Source organism: Peromyscus maniculatus, chromosome 5 (genome assembly GCF_049852395.1).
Source record: "Peromyscus maniculatus bairdii isolate BWxNUB_F1_BW_parent chromosome 5, HU_Pman_BW_mat_3.1, whole genome shotgun sequence".
Lineage (NCBI taxonomy): Eukaryota > Metazoa > Chordata > Mammalia > Rodentia > Cricetidae > Peromyscus > Peromyscus maniculatus.
The window spans coordinates 30,173,902-30,197,257 of NC_134856.1; the positions used below are offsets into that span (position 1 = coordinate 30,173,902).

The window sequence follows — 23,356 nt, forward strand, 5'->3', positions numbered from 1 at the left end:
TAAAAAGATTCTAAAAACAGTGGGAACCAAGGATACAGGTTGAATATTCTGAATTTAAAAATCGGAAACTAAAAATGCTCCACAATTTTGAGTTTTGCCACACTTTGAACTTGCAAATTAGTGTTCTCTATTAGCAAAATGTATAATAAGTTTTCTAAAACTCCAAAGAAAATCCGAAACCCAAAATTCTTCTGGTACCAACCAGACTGGATCAAGAGCACTGAAGCCTGTATTGAAAAACTTTAAATTATCTACCATTGCAATTTCTATATTTACATTCAGTTTTATTTCTTAATTGGCACAGAATAATTATATATACATGGAGTATAGTATAAAAATCATAACAACATTCTTTGAATACAAATGTTTGCTACATTAGAATGTTACATTCTTATCTTTCATAAATTCTAATTTACCAAAAAGGGCACAGTGGTCATTGAATTATGTTTACAGCCTTCGTGTAGAATATCCAGAAAGCATCACTATTTCATAGGTGAGGAAACTGGGCATGGATTGATTTCCTACCCTCTAGGTCACACTGCAAGTCTCTGGAAACATAGTTTGTTTATCACTATGCTGTTAGCATTAAACACCAAGTCTAAAAACACTCTGAAATAAGAGACATTAGCAACAAATGTCAATTGATGCCTGAAATAACCCTGTTGGGGCCTCTTAGTCCAATAAAACTAATTTGTATAAAAAGGTGGAGATCCGAAGAGCCGATGTATTTCCCGAAGGTTTAAAGTTATTTCCAATGACTCTAATAAAAGACTCGTCGAGTTGAAGACACACGGTGTTTGAAGGAAAACGGTCCCACTGACTGGCAAGGCATCTCCGAGGGAGAATATCAACTGCCCGAGTTTGCTTAGATGCTACCGCATACCTCAAAAAGATTGACACGAATATGATCTGGTTCTAGATGCTCACAGTCTCTACTTGTAACTCTACCTGAAAACAGGTAGACGTCTCCCCTCACTTTCTAGTGATATAGCATTTTAGAGATGAATGACTGAGATGGAAAGAGATGGTCAGGTCTACTGTATAAAGTAACTGTAATATCAGTGAAGTAGGCAAGAACAATTCATAGAATCATAGCTTTATTTTCAAAAGAACCACAATATACATTTAATTTCTACTGGGGCTTAGATGTTTTCTCTGCACACACACACACACACACACACACACACACACACACACACACACACAAAATCAATAAAACTGCAGAATTTTTTCTTTTGACAAGAGGATATTGATATTAATCTTCTGCTTCCTGGAGTCTTCTCCTTCTGTGTAAGCTGTCCTTCAAAAAAATACAAATTTTCCAAGCTTTCTCCCAAATTAAAAAAGAGAAAAGGCTTAAAGTTCCAAGCGTTACACCCTGGAGTTGGAAGGCAGAGCCACACCCGCATCGCGTCTTCCTGTGCCCTTTCCAACTCAGTGGCAGCCACACAGGGACGGGAGCAGCAGCGTCAGATGAGTTTCAAACCAAGAGCATTCTAGAACCCTGGAGGAAGGGAACGTCTCCAAAATGGCCAAAACAGGAGCAGGAAATCCGAATCCGCTCTGAAAGCAGAGTGGCCTTAGCAGGTCTCCGAGATCCCACTCAGTTCCCAGGCTCACACCACAAGCGGACCTCAGGCTCCTGAGAATGGAGCCTAAACAAGGTTAGTTGACCTCCTTTTCCACCCAAGGTGAGGCGTGTGGCCCAGGTAAGCAGAGGGCTGTCGGTGATTTTTGCTGTCCCCTGCCACAACTGTTTTCTTCTCTTAGGTTATGCAAAAACTCTTCACGGTAGAAGGAGAAGTAAATAAAAGGAAGAGATGTAATTCTTGAGCCCACGCCAGCTTACAGTATTAGAAAAAAACAAAACAAAAAGAATGTGCGCCACAACTTGGCAGGCGGCCATATTTACAGTAAGCTCTCTAGTGTTTTCCCCAACAGAAGAACAAAGGCCCCACGTGGAGCTGCTATGGTGCTTCAAAGCCGGCCCAGGAAGGAATGTGGCCCCGAGCAAGGGCCTTCCCTAGCCACACAAGTCTGTGAGGTCTTCACAGGCCGCACTTGTAGCGCCCAGGTTAAATAACCGCGTTTCACCCAGATAAATCCAGCCTGTTTACTTTCTTTATTCTTTGGAATTTCAGGTGCTTCTACTAGCCACTTACTAAAATTTGTAGCCCCTGCTTCTAGAAACAGTAAAACCTGAAAGGAGAGCCTCAAAACGGGTGTGGGGTTTGATTTTCTTGGTAAGATTTAAAATTTTAATAGTAAATAGATTGACTAGCATCAGGAACATTATATTGTGACCTCAGTTTTAATATAGTAGATTCCTAAGTTAATTTGAGAATTTAAATACATGTTAGAGTTTTATAAAGAACATTAAAATAAAAAATAACAAGTCTTTTTTTCCCAAGTTATCCTTTTTTTTTTTAAAAAAAAAATACGATTAAATAAAATGGAAATAAAAATTAGGTATACCAGTGTTTATGTTCCTTTATAAATTACCTGAGAGTACACCTTGGCTCAGGTGAAACTTTTTGTTTGTTTGTTTGTTTGAGACAGGGTTTTTCTGTGTAGCCCAGCTGTCCTGGAACTCGCTCTGTAGATCAGAATGGCCTTGAACTCAGAGATCTGCCTGCCTCTGCCTTCCAAGTGGAGGGATTAAAGGCGTGTGCCACCACTGCTAGTTTTGGGGAAAACTTTTTAAATTTACAATTAGTAATCAGTTTAGTGTTCTCACAGACATTTGGTTGTAGTGGGAAGGAAGAGAATAAAAGGTAAATAAGTATAATGTAGAGAGTAGTCCATATTATAATAACAAAGAGGCACCAATAAAGATACACTGAAGGCTGACTTGCAGCAGGAAAAAGAGAACAAAATTTGAATTGGAAGTCTGGGGAAGGTGGCTATGGAGGGTGAGTCTGGGGTCCATACCCGCAAGGCATGAGGTTATGAACAAGCTTGGGGACTTGGGGAAAAGAGAAAGCATGTTCAACTGCTGTGAGCTTTGCCCAAAGAGGAGGGACTGCAGAGAGAGCTTTATTTAAAAATAGACTCTGCTCACAGAGACAAGGAGCTGGCTGAGTGACTGGGCACTGGCAGCTGGCGTGGACGCCAGGGAGAAGGGCGGAGGCCAGGGCAGGTGAATGAGGGAAGAGGGACCTTGAAGTCATGTCGGATGTCCTGTCATCACTTTAGGGTAGTCAGGCTGAACAAGGCACTCAGGAGAGGTCACCCCACAGGCAGGTGGGGCTGGAGCAAGGGGGAGTTACTGATTTTTAGTTCTACTTCACACATGATCTTTTGTTTCTTGGTAAAAGACAGGGCCCAGAAGTTCTCTCAAACATAGGCAGAGGGCATCCCAATGCTCAGGACACAGCAGGACACAGCAGGACTGAACTACAGGGAAGTCTCAGTGTCGTTTAAGGGGCTACCCAGAAGTGGACAACAGAAACACCAGATATCAGGAGAAAGCACAGGGCACCCACATGGGATGTCCTCAGATGTTTCACTCTGTATAAACGGATGGCTTTCCCATGGTGGCCAGAGGAGGAGCACTGAATGTGCCATGGCTGGCGGGTGGAGATTGCGCACAAACCGTCAACAACTATGAGACAGTGAGAGAGCACAGACGGCCCTGGCCACTCCACTCACAGGACTGCACTGGTGAGAAATTATAACTTTGCAACCGGGAACACATGAAAGAATTTGCTGCATCATGATTTAAAATACACAAAGATCACATGGAATATTCATCTGATGAGAAAAAAATTGTGTTGATGTTAATAAAATATTACACAATAGTGACAATGAACTATAAATCACAAACTTAAAAAAAGAAAAAAACTGAGTTAAAAAAAATCCCAAAAGAAACAAATAAATTGAGCAAACCAAACAAGACACAAAGCAATACACAATATGATGTGTAACACCCTTCATGTAATAACACGACCCTTCCGAGCTGAGTGTGGTATGACCGCACAGACTTAGGACTCTAGCCGTCCTGCGGCTGAGGCAGGGAGGTTAGGGATTTGAGGCACCCTGGACTACACAGAGACACACAGATTCAAAACTGGAAGACAATGATAGAAGGTAGGCAGTTAATGAAAAGGGATTTAGAATTCAAGCTTATCTCATATGTAATTATTTGGGGAATTGGATAAGGAGTTCAAGGAGAGGCTTTCCAGAAAGTGAAATGAATCCTTGAGAAGCTACAGACAGCTCATTCCAAGTATACATGGAAATAAGATCACTTTTATTTAATGGTTTAATCTTGGAATTCCGATGAGATGTTTTGTTGTTTGCTTGCTTGTTTGTTTTTTCTATGCCATCAATCCTCAAATCAAGGTGGCCAGGAAGAGAGGGGAGGAGCCAAACCAACGTGCTCAAGTAGACAGCTTCCCTCCCCAGGTCTTCCCTCTTTCCCTTTTCTCCTCACCCACCTCCATCCTGAGGTCACAGAGGCTCACCAACTAAGGCCTCGGGAGAGCTGCTAAGCTGAATGTTCAAAGGGCCCAAAAAACCATTTTGCTAGCAGCCTGGCTTCTATTCAGAAACAAGAGCTGGCAAGAGATAACAGATTTATTTTGAAAGAAGAGGAAAAAAGTTATATTTTGAGTATTCTGTGTCATCTGCTAAAGAAGCAACTCCCATTTCCTAAAGATGCCAGAGATAAAGGCGAGGAGAAGAAGCAATGAAGGCTTCACACCATATTAGAAAACATCTTTTCAAATGGAAGGCTAATGAGGAGGAGGCAAACCTGGCTCTGGCCTTGCACCTCCGGGAAGATGTCTCTTTCAGCATGAAGACATAATAACGAAGTGTCTATTATTACCTAATTTGGAAAAATGAAAATTAAGGCCTATATGAAAATGGACTTAAACAATTCCAATGTTATTCAAACAGGTATAAAGGGAAGCTAGGTATCTTCCTAAAAATCAATAATTTGGTTCATGAGTAGCAGTAGTGCTATGGATATGCAGATAAACCTTAATACATTTATAATATCATAGTGGTGTTATAGTCCATAACACTTTGCCATGCTTTACCAGAATTGTGTGACCAAAGAAACATGAGAATAGTAATAGACTTTTGAGAAAGTGGCTGAGTCCGGCCAGTGACTCAGATGCCACCAACATCTCTAAAATAGGTACTGAATCTAAATAATAAGTAAATTTCAAAATTTGTGAAAATTTCTAAGTTGTTTTCAAACTAATGTCTTTAGTCTTTTCTAGATCAAATTAATACATTAGCAGTTTATATTCAGAGACACTGCAGCATTAGTTTGAACAAGAGAGTAGGCCGGGGATAGCTCAGGGGCTACTGTGCTTCCCTTCCAAGGATGATGCCTTGAGTCTAATATCCATAACCCGTACAAAATAAGGCAGGCATGGTGGCACATGCTTTAACACCAGTGGTGGCATTACAGGCAAAGGTGGCTTGATCCCTGGGCTCACTGGCCAGCCAGCCTAGCCTACTTGGTGAGCTCTAGGCCATAGAGAAACTCTGTTTCAAAAAACAAGGCAGACATATTTTGAAAAACAACTAAGGTTGATCTCTGGCTTCAACATGCACATGCACACACATACATAAAATCACTCTCACAGACATAAAAACAGTCTACTATTCCATGTGGGACATGTTGTGAGACTCATGACACAAAGGATCTCTGTACAGTAAAAGATGTTTAAAATGGGAAAAAAAAAGCAACCAAAATATTCCTCTAAATAAGGAATCCAACGTTCACAGTTAGGGTTAGAGACATTTAAGGTAACTCCACCTATGACCATTGCAGCTCATGCAAGGTACACTCATGTTAGTGGTTACTGAACAGGACCTAGGCCTTGCCACTGAGACCACCAAACCAAGTTATGGAGTCCCAGTAACCTCCCCTACACCCTTTAGACTTTGACCTTTGGACATATTTCATGCAAGACTCGCTATTTAGGTTTTTTTCTTCAGGCTTTTTCCTGACCTACCTAGATCTCACCACATTTCATATAAAGCTGAAGTTACTATTCCCTCACTGAACAACTAACATACACATAATATGGGCAAACAAATTCACAGGGTAGAGAAAGCAGCCTGATATGAAGTCATATGTGATCCCAAGTTTCTAGTCTGCATGGCCACCTCCCTTCCACATAAGCCTTTAGGAAGATATGAGTCAAATGAAAGAGAACAACCTCCAAATTATGAAGCACAGAAGTAGTTGCAGTCCATTCTAGGAACTCTAAATGAGTTAGTTATTATTTATTCATTCATGCATCATTCAACATTTATTCTATCTCCTCCAAGTGCCAGCCCCTGAACTAGGTACTAAGGATAAAAACTAAGACAATATCCCCAGCACTTAATAACCATTGAGCATTAATCATGCTGTCCAACAGCTGCTCTGTCTCTGCATTATCAATTTTAATCTTCACACCAGTCCCTCCCACACCCAATGCATAGAGAAAACAGACCACAAAGTTAAGTGGCTCTTCCAAGCTCACAAAAGCTATCAGCAGGCAAGCCTACATCACCATCAATCTGTCCAACTTGAAAGCCACAGAAGCACAGAGCCTCCGAGTAGCATAGTCAGCAGGGAGGACATGCCAGGTACAAATACATACTCTAGATGTGCTTAGTTATGTATCCATATCAGATGACATTAATACCTATCATTTGCATGAAGCTACCTGGTAAGTGGGTATAATACCAATCTGGGCATTATAATTGATAATATCTCCTCTTTAAAACACTAGATGAATAATGTTAATCAATTCAGTACTGAGTTTTACAATATCAATTATTTGTAGGTTTTCAACTTCCTACTGTTGATTGGTGGATCTATATGGGAGAAAAGAGAAGTCAGTAAGCAATTTTAAAGAAGGAAATACGACTTTAGAAATAAAGTAGAATTATGTGTTAAGCAATGAGAGCGTACTGCAACATCTTCTCTCCAAAAACTGAAAAGAAACATCTACCTCAAGAAATGTATATAGTAGGACTGGAGAAATGGCTCATTGGTTACAAGCACTGGCTGTTCTTCCAGAGGACCTGGGTTTGATTCCTAGCATCAACATGGTGGTTCAAATCACCCATAACTCCTGTCCTAGGGGATCCAACACCCTATTCTGGACAGGCATGAACCAGGCATCCACAGACATACATACAGACAAAATACCCATACATGAAATAAACAAAAATAATGAAAAACCAAATATATATGGCTATGGTCTCAATTTCATCTCAGAAAATATTTTCAAAGGCAGTGTACATCCCAACATTGGGAAGCCTAGAGCAGGAGGCCTGCCACTTAGAGGTTAGCCTGGGATGTGAGGGTGTAACGGCTTGGGCTAAAAAGTGAGTTCAAGGCTAGCCTGGGATACCTTGCCAAATTCTGTCTCAAAAACAAAAGAGCTTTGGATACAGCTCAGTAGTACAGTACGAGTCTAGAACATGGAAGACCCTGGGCAGCAGAGAATATATATATTATAAAGAAGACAATCTACAAATTAAACAATTAGCAAAAACATTCATAATAATTTGAAAATAAACCTAACAAATGATTAAGATCCTCACAACCTACACGCCAGACATCAAAACACGCACACACTTTGCGCTTCATTCTGCAGTAAGAAAAGGGGATGGCAAGAGCATGAAGACAATTGTGAGGGCGTTTTCTAGTCTTTTCCCATCTGAGCAAAGACAGCAAAGCATTAGGGACTGAGGAGATGCTTTGCCTTCAGATAAAGCAGGACGACTTGGCTACAGTTTATTGTTTTTGCACCACAGCCTGTAGGACTGCAGAAGCTCACTAGATTGTTAGGAATGAGGGCACGCCTCTGCCTTTGGTTAGTGTCACGGGTCTTCCGACATCAAACATAACACCCCTGCTTCAATTCTGTGAAGTCATTAATGTTAAACGACAGTTTCTGAACTAGGGATTTACCGTGCCAAATGTAAACTAGTATTACCCAAGTGCTAGGTCACCCGAGAGTACAACGTAGACACTGCCCATCAAATTTGACTTCAGAAGGTCTATAAACAGGCACCCTTTAACATTAAATGACAGCAACTAAAAACTACATACTTTTTTTTTAGTAAAATAATTGAGTAAGTCTGATAGTTTGTAAGAACCAAGATTCATGGGCAATTTCTCAGAAGGAAAAACAATGCATTTTATGTGACTACATTTGAAATCTATTTTTTCATATATTCAAAATATAATTTAAACCATTTATGATAATATAAACCAAATATGATAACTCATTTTCTATCACCAAAGTACTTAAAACGTACAAATAGTATTTTCAGTTCAATAAGAAATAAGATTTTCATGTCAACATAGAATACAAGGCAGAAACTTCATTTCTTACTCTGTTTCATACACAATATAAATAGTCATATTTACTTCAAAGTGTGATAGATTTTCTTTGTGAGGAAGAAAATATCATAACTGTAGTGCTATGTTGGACTTTTTGGTGGCAGAATTTTGCTGAGAGAGAAATAAAAACATACCAGATGGTATTATCAACAGAATAAAGTTCCTTCCCCCAATCCATGTATGTGAAACCCACTAATGTTATGTATATCAACACCACCTGGTCCTGAACTTAATGCTCGTGTCAAGATTCAGTACACATTCTAAGCAAACAAGAAACTATATTTGCTAAATTTAATTCCCCAATTGAACACAACAGGTTTTTCTTGTTCTGTTTGATGAAAATTACAGGTGTTTTCCCCATGTATCTGTCATTGTGTACCCGAAATGTCCTATTTTCTTTCCTTCATAAGATGCATCATAAACGGGAATTATGTGAATAGAATACTTCATTGCATTCTGCCGTGTTTTCTTCACAACAAGCATATCAGTAAGAAGGCATGCTGGAAAACACTGCTCCAGAGACTGCACAGACTAGACGGTGACGGAGACAGTGCAGACCAATGCTGGGTGTGACATCCGCATCACACCCTTATGGAAGAAGTCACTGGAGGCCATTTTCCTGCAAGTACAAAAGGCCCTGCTCCTCCATGTCCATTTTACCCAAATGACACATCTTCCCTCTAGTGATCCTAAAGCACTAGGATTTCTCAGTCACCAATGTGCAAGTCTGACAGGGCTCTGAAATCCACATTCCAACTGCAGAGACCCTCCTAAAGGACAGTAACAGTGAAATCACCAAAGACAGGATCTATAAGAAACTACCACCAGTCAAAGAGCAACGTCATAGGACCATGGACTGATCCCAGTGCCATTACATAAGAGGAAGAAATCTGATGCATCAGATAAACTAAACTGCTTAGTGATCTCATTCTTACCAGAAAAATTATCTGCCGGAAAAAACCTTCAAGGTCAACCTTGGCAAAAATTAAAAAATAATAAAAAACATTCATCCCTAAGGCAGAGTGAGACTGTTTCAGCTTGAAGCAATGCGCTGTATATTTTATTAGCTATAACTCATTTAATTATTCATTACACCTCTTCTGATATTCCATACAGAAACCTCACATTGCTCAGATTTCTATCTGAATTCTTTTTAAAAATTTCCTTTCTTATTCAAGTGCCTTAAGAGCCTAAAGCGCTTTACCCAGCACTTTCCACTGAATGCTAACATATATTAGTCAGACTCAGAAGGAAAAACAGCCAGAGAGGGAGTGAGGAAAGAGAGAGACCCACAGACACATCTGATAAGCCAAATCTCTGATAAGCCACCTTTCTTGCCACCTGCATTCCAGATACCCTCTGTTGCCCTGGACACCATGCACCCCCCAGGCTGAAGGAGGTGTGCCAGGACACTGTCCCAAACCCATGCATCACTTCCTGTCATCTGAGCGGTTCTGTTGCTGACTGCTTGGCTTGTTTTCAGATGCATCTTGACCCTCAAGATGCAGGGTTCTTTCTTTCTTTCTTCCTTTCTTTCTTCCTTCCTTTCTTTCTTTCTTTCTTTCTTTCTTTCTTTCTTTCTTTCTTTCTTTCTTTCTTTCTTTCTTTCTGTCTGTCTGTCTGTCTTTCTTTCTTTCTTTCTTTCTTTCTTTCTCTCTCTCTCTCTCTCTCTCTCTTTCTCTCTTTCTTTCTTTCTTTCTTTCTTTCTTTCTTTCTTTCTTTCTTTCTTTCTTTCTTTCTTTCTTTCTTTCTTTTAACCACAGGTTTAATCATCTGCTGATTTCCAATGGATAGACGTGCCCAAAAGGTGTGCCCTGATGGAAGGGGACCCAGGCATGGAAAGTCTGAGGTAGTTCCTCACTGGAATGCTGATGTCCACACAGGCTTGCAACTCACGGCCACAAGCCTGATTATGATCCAAGTGCCCACATCCCTAGCGCAGAAGACAGTAGAAACTTTACCACCACCACCACCAGTGAGCCCTGGGAAATACAAGCTCCTCTCACTCATATGAACTCCAAACTTTCCCTCCCTCTGTCCACAGCTCTGAATAGTAAGGTCCCAAGCATAATCTAATTGGCACCAAAATTAATAGCACCATGTCTCTGGGTGGCTAAGGGACCAAGCCGTGGCTTCTCTCACAGAGAAGATATGCCCAATACATTTCATGCCTCAGCTTTTCATGTAATGAGGCCAGTGATAGTGAAGTTTCATGAAAGACTCTGTGGTGGTTTGAAAGAAAATGGTCCCCATAGGGAGTGACACTATTAGGGGGTGTGGCTTGTTAGAGTAGATATGGCCTTGTTAGAGGAAGTGTGTCACTGTGGGGGTGAGCTTTGAGGTCTCTCTCCTATGCTTAAGCTATGCCCAGTGTGGTACAGACGTCACTTCCTGTTGCCTGTGGATCAAGATGTAGGACTCTTAGCTCTTTCTCCAGTGCCATGTCTGTCTGCATGCCACCATGTCATAGCATGACGACAGTGGACCAAACTTCTGAACTGTAAGCCAGCCCCCATTAAATGTTTTCCTTTATAAGAGTTGCTGTCATGGTGTCCCTTCACAGCAATAGAAACCCTAACTGAGGCAGGCTCCAAACACTGCTTGACTGGCTTCCCATGCAGGGCTGTTTAAAAGAGGCTGGGGGACTATAAAGTAACCAGGAAGTGTTTCACTTGGAGAGATCACAGTCTGTCAGCTCCATAGTTAGAGAGGGGAGGAGCACCTCACACAACAAGAACGAGCCATGGAGGGTCTGAGGAGGGTCAGTGGACAAACTGCTGCACAAGCATGAGGACCTGAGTTCAGATCTGCAGCCCGTGTAAAATCTGGGTGTGGTGACAAAATCTGTACCCCAGCTCTGGGGTGCAGGGAGAGACAGAACCCCGGAGTTGGCTGGCCAGGAAGTGGGGTGATATATTGTGTTAGCAATTTGTCTTACAAGAAAGTCTAAGCAAAGGAGTTCCAGGTTCAGTGAAAGACCCTGTCTGAAAAGTTGTTAGAAAACTCGACCAAAGAAGACATCTGACCAGTGCGCGTGCGCGCGCGCGCACACACACACACACACACACACACACACACACACACACACACACACGGCGATGGGGGTAGATCCATCTGCTAAGCATAACCAAGTCAGACACTACAGACCCAGGACAGCATCTCAGGTTCTCTAACTTGGGGGTATTATAAATATCTATCCCTCAGGAACTCCTAGGGTCAGTTTCTAAAGAAGAGCTATAGAATGCTAACTCTCTTTATCTCTGCTCTTCCCCAACAGCAAGTTGTTTGCTTCCTCCTAAGTACATGACCACACACACACACACACACACACACACACACACACACACACACATACACACACACACACACTTCTCTCATCTGTGTCCTTTTCCTAGGTCCTTGGCATGGCATTTGCTAGCATACAGGTGTTATGTGGGGAGTCTCTCTGCATAACTAATCTAGATTTCCCTCCTTTTCTCCTACTGAGGCAGCTGCCATTTTATGCAAAACAGCATTTTCCTGTTAAGAAGCTGCACATCTCAACCTCTTTTGGGTGGTCATCATTCCCAGGCTTTATCTCATCATCCAGAACTGCTGAGAGAAACAAAAGTCGGTATTGGAGCGTCCAGGGGGCTCTTTAAATTAAAGTTCATCTTTCTTTCATGTAGAAAGCTTAAAGCAGGTGTGATTGCTTTTGATTTGTTATCTTCGAGGCCTTTCACCTTCTTCAAGGACCTTGGAGGTAAAACAGTTACTTTGTTACCAAGAGGCAAGAAATGAGAGGCTGGAGGCCAAACAGCCAAAAGAAGGTTATAAACAAGGTGAAGAAAGAATGGTGTTCGAGGCTATGCACCGGCCCAAGCTACCTCAGACTAGATGAAAGAGAAAATCCTACCTAATTGTGCGACTTTGCCTGAGGTTTTTGTCATATACAAATGTCATTATTTCTCACTATCAGTTGCCAGTGGATGCTATCATAAATACGAAAAGAAGAAAAATTGCAGTAGTGTAGTTTAAGCATTTAATGGCAGCAGTGTTCAGCCCAGATCCTGCCAGAATGCTTGTGTGGGTAACCCATGGAGGCCACTGAGAGTGAGGTGGCCAATGACCTAAGAGGCAGCAACAACATATCGCACTGTAAAAAAAAGGTCATTTCACCACACAAAGTGCTGAGCTTATGCTATAACATGAGAAAAGGTGAGATCAATTGTGTCAATTGCTGTGGTAATCCCTAAGAATTTAAGTGTGATGGCAACTTCTCCCAGAAGAGTAAGGAACGCTATCTTCCCAGAAGGATGGGTATTCCAAACAGCTGATTCCCAGGTCTCCACTGTGACATTTAAAGCAAGTGGTATCTTACAGGTGGTACAAAAAGTCCTAAGCAACTGGCAGCCCACTTCGTCTGTGGCCCAAATCACAGGCAGAACGTAAACACAACACTGAAAATCCTTCCCACAGTGGACTCCTCTTAGCCATTCTCCATGTCTAGAGACTACCCAACAACTGAGATCCTCCACTTCAGCCAGACATATTCCCATGTATTTTTGCTTCCTTTAGAAGTTCTAATATGTTAACGTTAGGAAAATACCTGCAGAAAGGTGACTTTCTGCTACAGTTGTTTTCTTGACCTCTTCTCTGGATATCAGGCCAGTCCAGAGACAAACACTATTTCAGGAAAACAGTAAAGTACTGCATCTGCCTTAGATGCAGCCACTCTCTGTAATTTTAAATTATAAAAAAAAAATGTACTCTTCAAAAACTACATTTACCTTTACTATTTTATGATAACATACAATAGTACCAACACCAGTTCCAGTGCCTTAACTGGACAGAAAATGAAGAAATGCTTAGAGAAAACACTGGACTGACATTGGGGGGAGTGAATCAGCCCATTCCATGAAATTACTTATCTCATACTCACTGTCTGGGCCAAACGTTCATAAAAGGGTAATGAGTGAGAGGAACCAGGCCAGATGGCTGTCAGGGGGCTTGCAGAAGGCCCTGTGGGCAAGGACCGTTTCCCCGGTTCCTCAGATCAGCTAATGTCACTCAGGGAACTTGTATGATATACACACAGTAAGAAGGACACCAAGGGGCAGCAGCATTCATGCCTCGACTTTGAGGGACGCATGCTGGCTTACAGGAGGAAGGCCTGCCTAGCTTGTAGATAATGACTGTGCAGCAGAGAATGTCAGGGCTTTTTTGGGAAGGATACAGGTTAAGTTGGGTGTGTGCGTATATGTTTGTTCATGTGGGTATGTGCATACATGTGTGTGGAGGCCAGAAGTCAGTGTGTGTGTGTGTGTGTGTGTGTGTGTGTGTGTGTGTGTGTGCTCATGTGGGTATGTGCATACGTGTGTGGAGGCCAGAAGTCAATGTGTGTGTGTGTGTGTGTGTGTGTGTGTGTGTGTGTGTGCATGCTCATGTGGGTATGTGCATACATGTGTGTGGAGGCCAGAAGTCAATGTGTGTGTGTGTGTGTGTGTGTGTGTGTGTGTGTGTGCATGCTCATGTGGGTATGTGCATACATGTGTGTGGAGGTCAGAAGTCAATGTGTGTGTGTGTGTGTGTGTGTGTGTGTGCATGCTCATGTGGGTATGTGCATACATGTGTGTGGAGGCCAGAAGTCAATGTCTGATGTCTTTCTCTACTGCTCTCCCACCTTCGTTTTTGAGACAGCATCTTTCTCTGAACCTGGAGCTCAGCAATCTGGCTGATAAGTGAGTTCTAGGGATCTACCTGTCTTTATGTCTCCAGCACTGGGATCACAGATAAACGCCTGCTGTGCTCAGCTTTTTACATGGGTTCTGGTGACTGGAAATACACTTCTCGTGGTTATAAGTGTAGTAAGTGCTTTGCCAACTATGCTGAGCCTGTCCCCAGTCTACAGACAGTTCTTTGAGGCATATGTGTGGTGATATTTTATTTGTGCTGAAATGAGGTGGTATTTTATTTGTGCATTAAAAAATAAAGCTTGCCTGGAGATCAGAGGGAAAAGGCCAGCCATTTTAAGTAAACAAGAAGTCAGGCAGCACACACCCTTAATCCTTTAGCAGGCAGGATCTCTGTGTGTTCAAGGCTACACTAGGGAACAGAGCCAAGCATGGTGATACATGCCTTTAATCCCAGCATCAACCATAGAGACCTGGAGGTCTGTACAGACAGACAGTGACATAGCTATGTAGGAAGAGGAAGTGAGGTGGCTGGGCTAAGAGCCAATAAGAGGGCAGAACAGCAAGGCATATAAAGCCTGGGTAGACAGGAAGTCACTCTCTTTGGAAACTGCCGAGTTGGTGAGGTAAGGCTGGCTGGTGGCTTTCCGTATTTCCCTGATCTCTCTAAGGCTTTAACCCAAATTTCTGGCTCCATGTTTTTTATTTAATAAGACCATTTAGAAATTCGTCTACACATATGTTATGTTTAGACTGGCTTGGTATTGAATGGAGTCTTGAGAATTGAGATCTTTGAAGCTTATTATTTTCTGTCTATGTTGTATGTATGTATGTATGTATGTATGTGTGTATGTGTATACACTCACACTGCTGTGCTGACATTCTGGCCCTTTGTGCTTCTCTTTCCTCAGTTACCTCCTAGCATTACTTCTATGAAGAGATATGGAACTATTTTATAATTGCAGACAAAACAATCCTTCATTTAGAAAATGTCTCAGTTTATTTTTGTTGTTGTTTTGGTATTGTTGTTGTTCTGAGACAGGCTCTCATGTAGCCCATGCTGGCCTCAAACTTGCTATATAGCAAAAATTGGCCTTGAATCCTGATTTTCTTAACTCAGCCTCCCAAGTACTGTGATCACAGGTGTGAGTCATCATGCCCTGCTCAGCTTATTTTTTAAGAAAAAAATGTGGGTCTACAAGAATGAGCCCAGCTAAGGCTCCTAGCAATAGGGGACATATAGCCTAAAGTGGTCATCTCCTGTGACCAGGCAAGACCTCTAGTGAGGGACTGGAATAACAACACAGTCATATAACCTTTGACCTACAGTCTGTCCGGCCTAGGGGAAGTGCTGGGGGTAAGGGTGGCACAGAGATTGTGGGAGTGGCCAATGACTGTTCTAGCCTGAGACCCATGCCATGAGAGGGAGCCCACCCCTGACACTGCCTTGGAGTGCCAGGATCCAGAGGCTGGATGGCCCAGAGACCTAGTATAGAACCAAACATGATTGGAGAAAAAAAAAATGTCCACATAATGATGCCTAATGATATTCTGCTATAATCATAGATTGCTGTCTAGTCCAATAGTCATCAATCAGAGAGGCTTCATCCAGCAACTGATGGAAATAGATGTGGTGATCCACAGCCAAACATCAGGCTGAACTCGAACTCGGGGAATCCTGCTGAAGAGATGTAAGAAGGATTGTAGGAGCCAGAGGGGTCAAGGACACCACAGAAAACCCACAGAATCAACTAACTTGGGAGCATAGAGCTCACAGAGACTGAACCGCCAACCAGGGAGCCGGCATGGGACTGACCTAGGCCTTCTGCATATATGTGCATATATGTGACAGTTGTGTAACTTAGTATTATTGTGGACTCCTAACAGTGGGATCAGGAGCTGTCTCTGACTCTTTTGCTGGCTTTTGGGACCCTATTTCTCATATTGGGTTGCCTTGCCCAGCCTTAATACAGGGGAGGTGTTTAGTCTTAGTGCAACTTGATAGGCCATGTTTTGTTGCTACCCATGGGAGTCCTGCCATTTTCTCAATAGAAATGAAGGAGGAGTGAATTGAAGTGGGGTGGGGGGAGAGGTGGGGGAGAGGACCTGGGAGAAGGAGGGGGGGAACTATGGTCGAGATGTAAAATAAATAAAAATAAGTAAATACATAAATAAATAAAATTAAATCACAAATCACAAAGTACCCTTTACTGAACTAACAGAAACAACTTGCATTGTACCTGATTCAGCAGGCAAGCTACTGAAATTCACAGGATTTACATGCACAGAATTCTTTTTTTTTTTTTTTTTTTTTTTTGGTTTTTCGAGACAGGGTTTCTCTGTGTAGCTTTGCGCCTTTTCCTGGAACTCACTTGGTAGCCCAGGCTGGCCTCGAACTCACAGAGATCCGCCGGGCTCTGCCTCCCGAGTGCTGGGATTAAAGGCGTGCGCCACCACCGCCCGGCTAGAATTCTTAAATTTATACAAGGCAGAAGGCCAAAGAGCACAGAAAAAAATCTTCATGAAATTTAACCTAAACAGCATCAGGCTACTGAAAATAGTTACTGTAACACTAGGCCTTGATTTTAAAATTACTACTTTTATACACAATTTATCAACATGTAAAGCAGTAGTTCATTGTGTTTGTGGGTGGACAAGAATATTCTATAAGTATAAAGCATGGACTGCAAAGACGAAGAACCCAAGAAGGAAGAAAATGCAACTTGTGACCCTTCAAGTATACATTCTTTTAGGAAATGTTGACAAGGTCTCTTATTATTCAGGACTATGTTAGCTATTCCGTGTGTGTGTGTGTGTGTGTGTGTGTGTGTGTGTGTGTGTGTGTGTGTGTTTTCATATAAAGATAAAGATTTATTTTCCAATATCTGTGAACAATTGTGCTGAATTTTGGTGGGGATTGCATTGACTCTGTAGATTGCTTTTGGTAGGATGACCATTTTCACTATGTTAATCCTACCAATCCATGAGCATGGGAGATCTTTCCATCTTCTGGTATCTTCTTTAAGTTTTTATTATACAAGCTTTCATTTGCTTGGTTAGAGTTATCCAAAAGGATATATATATATATATATATATATATATATATATATATATATATTTGTATATAGGACGGCTATTAATGCTTTGCATATTAATTTTGTATACTGTTACTTTGCTGAAAGTGTTTAGGAGTTTTGTGGTGAAGTTTCTGGGTCACTTACCATCACCATCTGCAAACAAAGAAACTTTGACTGCTTCCTTTCATGCTTTGATTTCCTTGACTCCTCCAGCTGTCTTATTGCTGTAGCTAAGACTTCAAGTACTATACCGTAGATATGGCAAGAGTGGACATCCTTGCCTTATTTCTGATTTTAGTGGGAATGCTTTGAGTTACAATGATGTTGGCTGTAGGCCTGCTGTAAATAGACTTTTTTATGTTGAAGAAGTCTCTTGTATCCCAAGTTTCTCTAGAACTTTTACCATGAGGGGTTTGGGATTTTGCCAAAGTCCTCTCTGCATATAATGAGATGATCATGTGGTTTTTGTTTTTCAATCTGTTTATATAGTGGATTACATTTATTGATTTTGTATAGTGAACAATCCCTGTATCTCTGGGATGAAGCCACCTTATTATGGTGGAAAATCTTCTTGCTGTGTTCTTGGATTTGAACCACAAGTATTTTATTGAGAATTTTTGCATTTATGTTCATAAGGTGTTATGGAATATTAACTTAAGATTGTTATATTTGTTTATGCTGTGGAATATTTGTCTAATGATGCAAAGATGTGTTGCATTCTTTTATGCTGCATTTGTTTAACTCTGTGAAGCTGTATTACTTTGCCTGCCTAAAACATCTGACTAGTCTAATAAAGAACTGAATGGCCAATAGCAAGGCAGGAGAAAGGACAGGTGGGGCTGGCATGCAGATAGAATAAATAGGAGGAGAAATCTAGAGAAAAGGAAGGAGTGAGAAAAGGAGGAGAGGAGGACACCACAGGCCAGCAATCTAGCCACACAGCCAGCCACATAGTAAGAACGAAAGATATATACATATATATGTATAATAAAGAAAGGTAAAAAGCTCAGAGGCAAAATGTAGTCAAAGAGAAATGGGATAATTTAAGTTAGAAAAACTGACTAGAAACAAGCCAAGCTAAGGCCAACATGGGCATTCATAAGTAAGAATAAGTTTCTGTGTATTTCATTGGGAGCAGGGTGCTGGACCCCCAAAGGGTAAAAAGAAACAGCTACAATAAGGTGTGGTAGTTTGAGTATAATTGGCACTCATTATCTCACAGGGAATGGCACTCTTAGGTTTGGCTTTGTTGGAGTGGGTATGGGCTTGCTGGAAGAAATGGCTATGGGGGTGGGCTTTGAGGTTTCCTATGCTCAGGATACTGCCCAGTATCTCAGTCAACTTCTGGTTGTGTACAAGATGTAGGACTCTCAGCTACTCCTCCAGCACCATGTCTGCCTGCATGATAATGGACTGAACCTCTGAAACTGTGAGTCCACTCAATTAAATGTTTTCCTTGTAAGAGTTGCCATGGTCTTGGTGTCTCTTCACAGCAACAGAAACCCTAAGACATAAGGAATACTGGTCTGTAATTTTCTTTACTGTTGGGCCTTTGTGTGGTTTAGACAGCAGAGTAATTGTGGCTTCATAAAAAGAATTAGGAACTGTTGACAAAAGCTGGAGCTTAGCTGAACTAGACTGTTTGCCTGGCATGCATGAGGCCCTGGGTTTGATCCCTAGTCACTGCTTACATTGGGTGTGGTGGCATATATGTGTAATCCCTGCACTGGGGTGGTAGAGGCTGGAGGACAAGGAGGAGAGGACAGGGCCATCCTTAGCTACATAGTGAGTTGGAGACCAACCTGGGCTAAATGAGACCACAAAGGAAAGGGAAAAGGAAATGGAAGGAAACACCAAGGAGGAAAGAATTTGACGATGAGCTGTGAGAGATGAGCATATGAGGGTTGGTGGTGCTTGCTAGATTCCCTCGGTCCCTCTCCTCCCTCTGCTTCAAGCCAGGCTGAGTGCTAGAATTCCAGACCTGAACAACCACACCCCGCCAGTGTTACACTCCTCCAGTCATTTGGAATAGAAGAAAATCTTGGGGTGGAATTCTAAGGCTCTCAAACACAAATGTGCTGAAATGGGGTTTCAGGTGGGCCAAGGTGTCAGACCGTGGGAGATTCCAATATTTGGGGAGAACAGCAGGCAGGTTAGGTATTAATGGGGAGGTGTTTATGCAAATTGTAGTGTTGGGATCACCTGAAAAGAGGACAGGCAGGATGGTTGAGGGACACAGGATACTGCCAACGCTGTGTTAGCAAAGAACACAACAAGGTCCTATTCAAATTGCTGATGTTAGCTGAGTGCTGTGTGACCCCAAAATTGAGTGCTCTATATATCAGCTTACTGGGAACCAAACAGGCATAACACAGTTTGCTTGTTGCATAAAAATGAACTCTTCATCTTAAATACATAGGAAACCACTAAAATAATGTTAGGAACAACAATCTTGAACTAAGATTTTGACAATGCATGGGGAAAAAATACATGCTTACCAATAAAAGTAAAAAATTATGCCTGCTCATAATATGGCTTTAAGAGTGAAGTCAGGAACTTATTTTATCTGGTACACCACAGCAATTTGCTATAAAGCTTTATGAAACAGCTAAAGTAATGTTACAGCCAAACCAATTGTTGCTAAAATGCATTCCGTTAAAATGGAAAATATAGGGAAATAAAACACTGTAATTGTCTCTCAACCCACATTGTATATTATGTTGCTAAATTATATACTATTATATTTTCTTCATTTTAATATGCTTTCCCATAGAGGAATTGATAACATGAGGAAATGATTCTCTGCTTTTATTTCTGAAGACCTAAATATTATCCCACATGTATTTATAAACCAAACAGGGTCTCATTCTCTTATTAGATCCCAAGGCTTATAAAACTCATTTCATGAAACCACAAGTACAACAATGCGTGAAAAAATGAACACAAATGGCCTTCTGTTCTTTTTCTTACTTGTTTCATATTTAAAGAGAGCTATAATAACGTGTAAGAGGGACAAATGAAGGTCTTCTTCGTTTTAGATCTTTTAATAGCATATTATATATTTCTTGCAAATATTGTCTTTGGCCTTGAAACAATTTTGTTCAACCTCGTCCATCCACTGAGTAGTTGGGCTCCCCAAAGAGATGAAAAAAATTCCATGGCCTGGATCCACATTTAGCAGGATGTTGACAGAACACAAACCAGTAATGTGCATAGTATCTAAATAAAAGGTCAACTTTTTCTTCCCTGGAGACTTTGTAAAGATTTTTTTATATAATAAACCACAAAATTAACAGAGCACTGAAAAAAATCTTTGTGTATATAAGAAATTTATGTATGTAAAGATGATAAATAACTTCTTAAATGCAAAATAGGCAATTATCAAGGGTGTGTTTTAGACAGGAGCACTCTATCTGAAATATGTGGAGATGTTTAAAAGGCCAAGAACGGCCATGAGCCAACAGATACGCAATATTAGCGCTTTTCCTCACTGCTGTTATCACAGACTGGACAAAGAGCTGTGACAGCGAGGAGAGGTGAGTAGGTCTAGAGTCTGAGGGCTTACAGCACAGTCCACCTGGAGAGGGAATGCACAGGGGCAGGAAGGAGGCTGAGGGGGGCTTGTCATACCGGTGTCCCTAGCTAACAGTCAGAGTAGAGATAGGAAGAGGCTCCTGGAGGTGAAAACACAGCACCTTCTCCAAGACTCATTTCCGCCAGCAAAGCTCCACCTTGTCAGGGCTCTAAACAATGCCACCTTCTGGGGATCCAGAGCCTGTGGGGGACACTTTGTATTCAAACCCTGACTTGTACTGATATGCACAGCTTCTAAAATACATTTACGACATTCTGACAGAACAATGAAACACATTTACAAATACTAATAGAAACTTGAGTTAGAAGAGGTAGGTTGGAATAGAAATTTTAAATAAATCATTTTGTGATTTTTTTCAGGTAATATTATCAGATCAGATGTTCTATTAGTGGTCTTAAACACAAGATAAGAAAGACAATGGGAAGCCCATCAGAGCAGACCCAAATGTAACTAGTAGTGACTCAGGACGTCTGCATGGTTTTAAGTTAGCTCCTTGTCACTGTAATCAACACCCCAATCTCAGTCACTGCTGTGGAGGTTGGGGCCAGTGAGAAGACATGGTAAGGCTGCTCACTTTGAAGCTGTGAGGCAAAATAAGACCATGCTAGACAGACAAGGACATACTCCCAGGGCCCTAAGAACCTCCCACTAGGCCTGGTACTCAGAGGTCTCACCATTACTAACAACAGTGCCATCCTAGAGATACGGGCTTTGGGAGAACAAGCAAACCGTGGCAGCTGAGTTATAGACTTTTCTCACATCTTCCCACTGCCCTGCCCTTACTGGGGTAGGAGACAGGTGTTCAGAACTAGCCCAACACGAACTCACTACTCTAGAAATGTGCACTCCACTAAGACAGGAGACTGGGCTGCCAATATGGGGCAGGAAGGCCAAGGAAAACAAAGGCTAACCTTAAAACCTGGTTTTGAATAACCAATGAAAATAGGTAGTTGCAAGTTTTTCCTTTTAAATTTTAAGTCCTATCTCATTATCACCATCATCTACTCAGAAACACATACATACTTTCTGGAGTTGTCATGATAAAATACAGGCAATTCTGTTTATTTTTAAAAATTCTCCCTGACTGGCACTGGGAAGAAAGGAGGGAAACCATTTTGGTCATGGCTTCTGAGTTAAAGGGACTGGTTGTATAAATGTTTCAGTAATAAGTAAATCTGGCTGCCGGCTCCAAGTCTCAATAAATATTCTAAAACAGGGTATGTAAGAAAAATCGAATTCCTTGGGTGAGTCTTGCTTCTCCTCTCCACTCCCTTACTCCCTCTCCTCTTAATTAAGTGGCACACAGGTTCTTCTTAACACTCACGGCAGTCTGCGGAGTGCAGAAAGCAGAGATGCTTTCCTCTCAATGGGCAACGCAGAGCACTTTACAGACCTTTCTTCTGTTGAAACTGAATGTCACATTTGGAATGTGTAACTTGGATTAACATGTTTTAAAGTAATTTTAATTGTAGTCCAAAAGTGCGTTTAACAAGTTGGAGAACTTTAGTTAACCAATAAAACCAATTTCATCACACAAAAAATAAATAAATAAATAAAAAGCCATGGTTCTTTGGAAGTGATTTTAAGTAAGAACTGACTCATCTAAAACATATGACTGTGGGAAAAAAGTATTTTACAAGACTGTAACAAAGGCCACCCTCTGGGAAATGCACATTCCATGTATACAGTCTGGTTACTTCCTAGTCCCTTGAAACAATGTATAGCTGAATCCCAATCACAACTAAAATGCTCCTGCATCCATAGCTTCTTCTGGAGGTGGCCTACAGCTGCTCGGGCTTAGAGCCACCTTCCATCATTTCACAGGTGGAGCCAGAGGCACTAGATAAGCTTCTATATGAGGGTGCTGTAACAAGTGCACGGTTCCCACTGTTGTGGGATTGTCTTTTTCTACACTGTGAAGATGTGCCTATTTTACCTTGCCTGCCTAGGGCACCTTCTGATTGGTTTACTAAAGAGCTGAATGGCCAATAGCTAGACAGGAGAGGGTAGGTGGGATTCTGTGGAGAGAGAGGAACTCTGAGAGTTAGGGGAGGAGAGAGAGAGGGAGAGAGAGAGAGAGAGAGAGAGAGAGAGAGAGAGAGAAGGAGGAGGAGGAGGAGGAGGAGGAGGAGGAGGAGGAGGAGGAGGAGGAAGTTGGATGTACAGTATGGAGAAGTAATGGGCCATATGACAGAATGTAGATTAATATAAACGGTTTAATTTAAGTTATAAGAGCTAGTTAGGAACAAGACTATGGTAAGGCCAAGCTTTCATAGACAATAATAAGTCTCTGTGTCATCATTCACGATCTGGTGGCTCAAAGAAAGTCTGACTACACCCAATAACTGTTGTTATGTTTTTTTTGTGTGTGTGTGTGTGTTAAATCTGGAATCACATTTTAGCATACAAAATCAGATTTCCCAGCAATTTCTCTATTTTACTTTTATTATATATTTTCCTCAGATAAGTTGGGAACAGAAAAGAAATAATGTGACATAAAAATAATGTTTTAGCAGAAAAATAAGAAAATTAAAAGTAAAATCATTCCTCAAGTACTTACAACTCATCTTCTGGGTCCATTACCTTTTGCCCCTGTGGCACTTGGTAAATAGGTAGGTTTAGTTCTGCTGGATAATGAGTTGGA

At 41.4% G+C, this 23,356-nt stretch overlaps 1 protein-coding gene and 1 long non-coding RNA gene across 12 annotated transcripts in view; one reads left to right on the forward strand and one right to left on the reverse strand.

Moving 5' to 3' along the window:
- Positions 1-23,356, reverse strand: part of Nr3c2 (nuclear receptor subfamily 3 group C member 2) — a 331,912-nt gene that overhangs the window by 260,125 nt on the left and 48,431 nt on the right. The window lies entirely within an intron of this gene.
- On the forward strand, positions 1,431-9,384 carry LOC143273298 (uncharacterized). The gene is made up of 2 exons (XR_013051250.1): positions 1,431-1,664; positions 8,779-9,384. It is a non-coding gene; the product is annotated as an uncharacterized LOC143273298 (long non-coding RNA).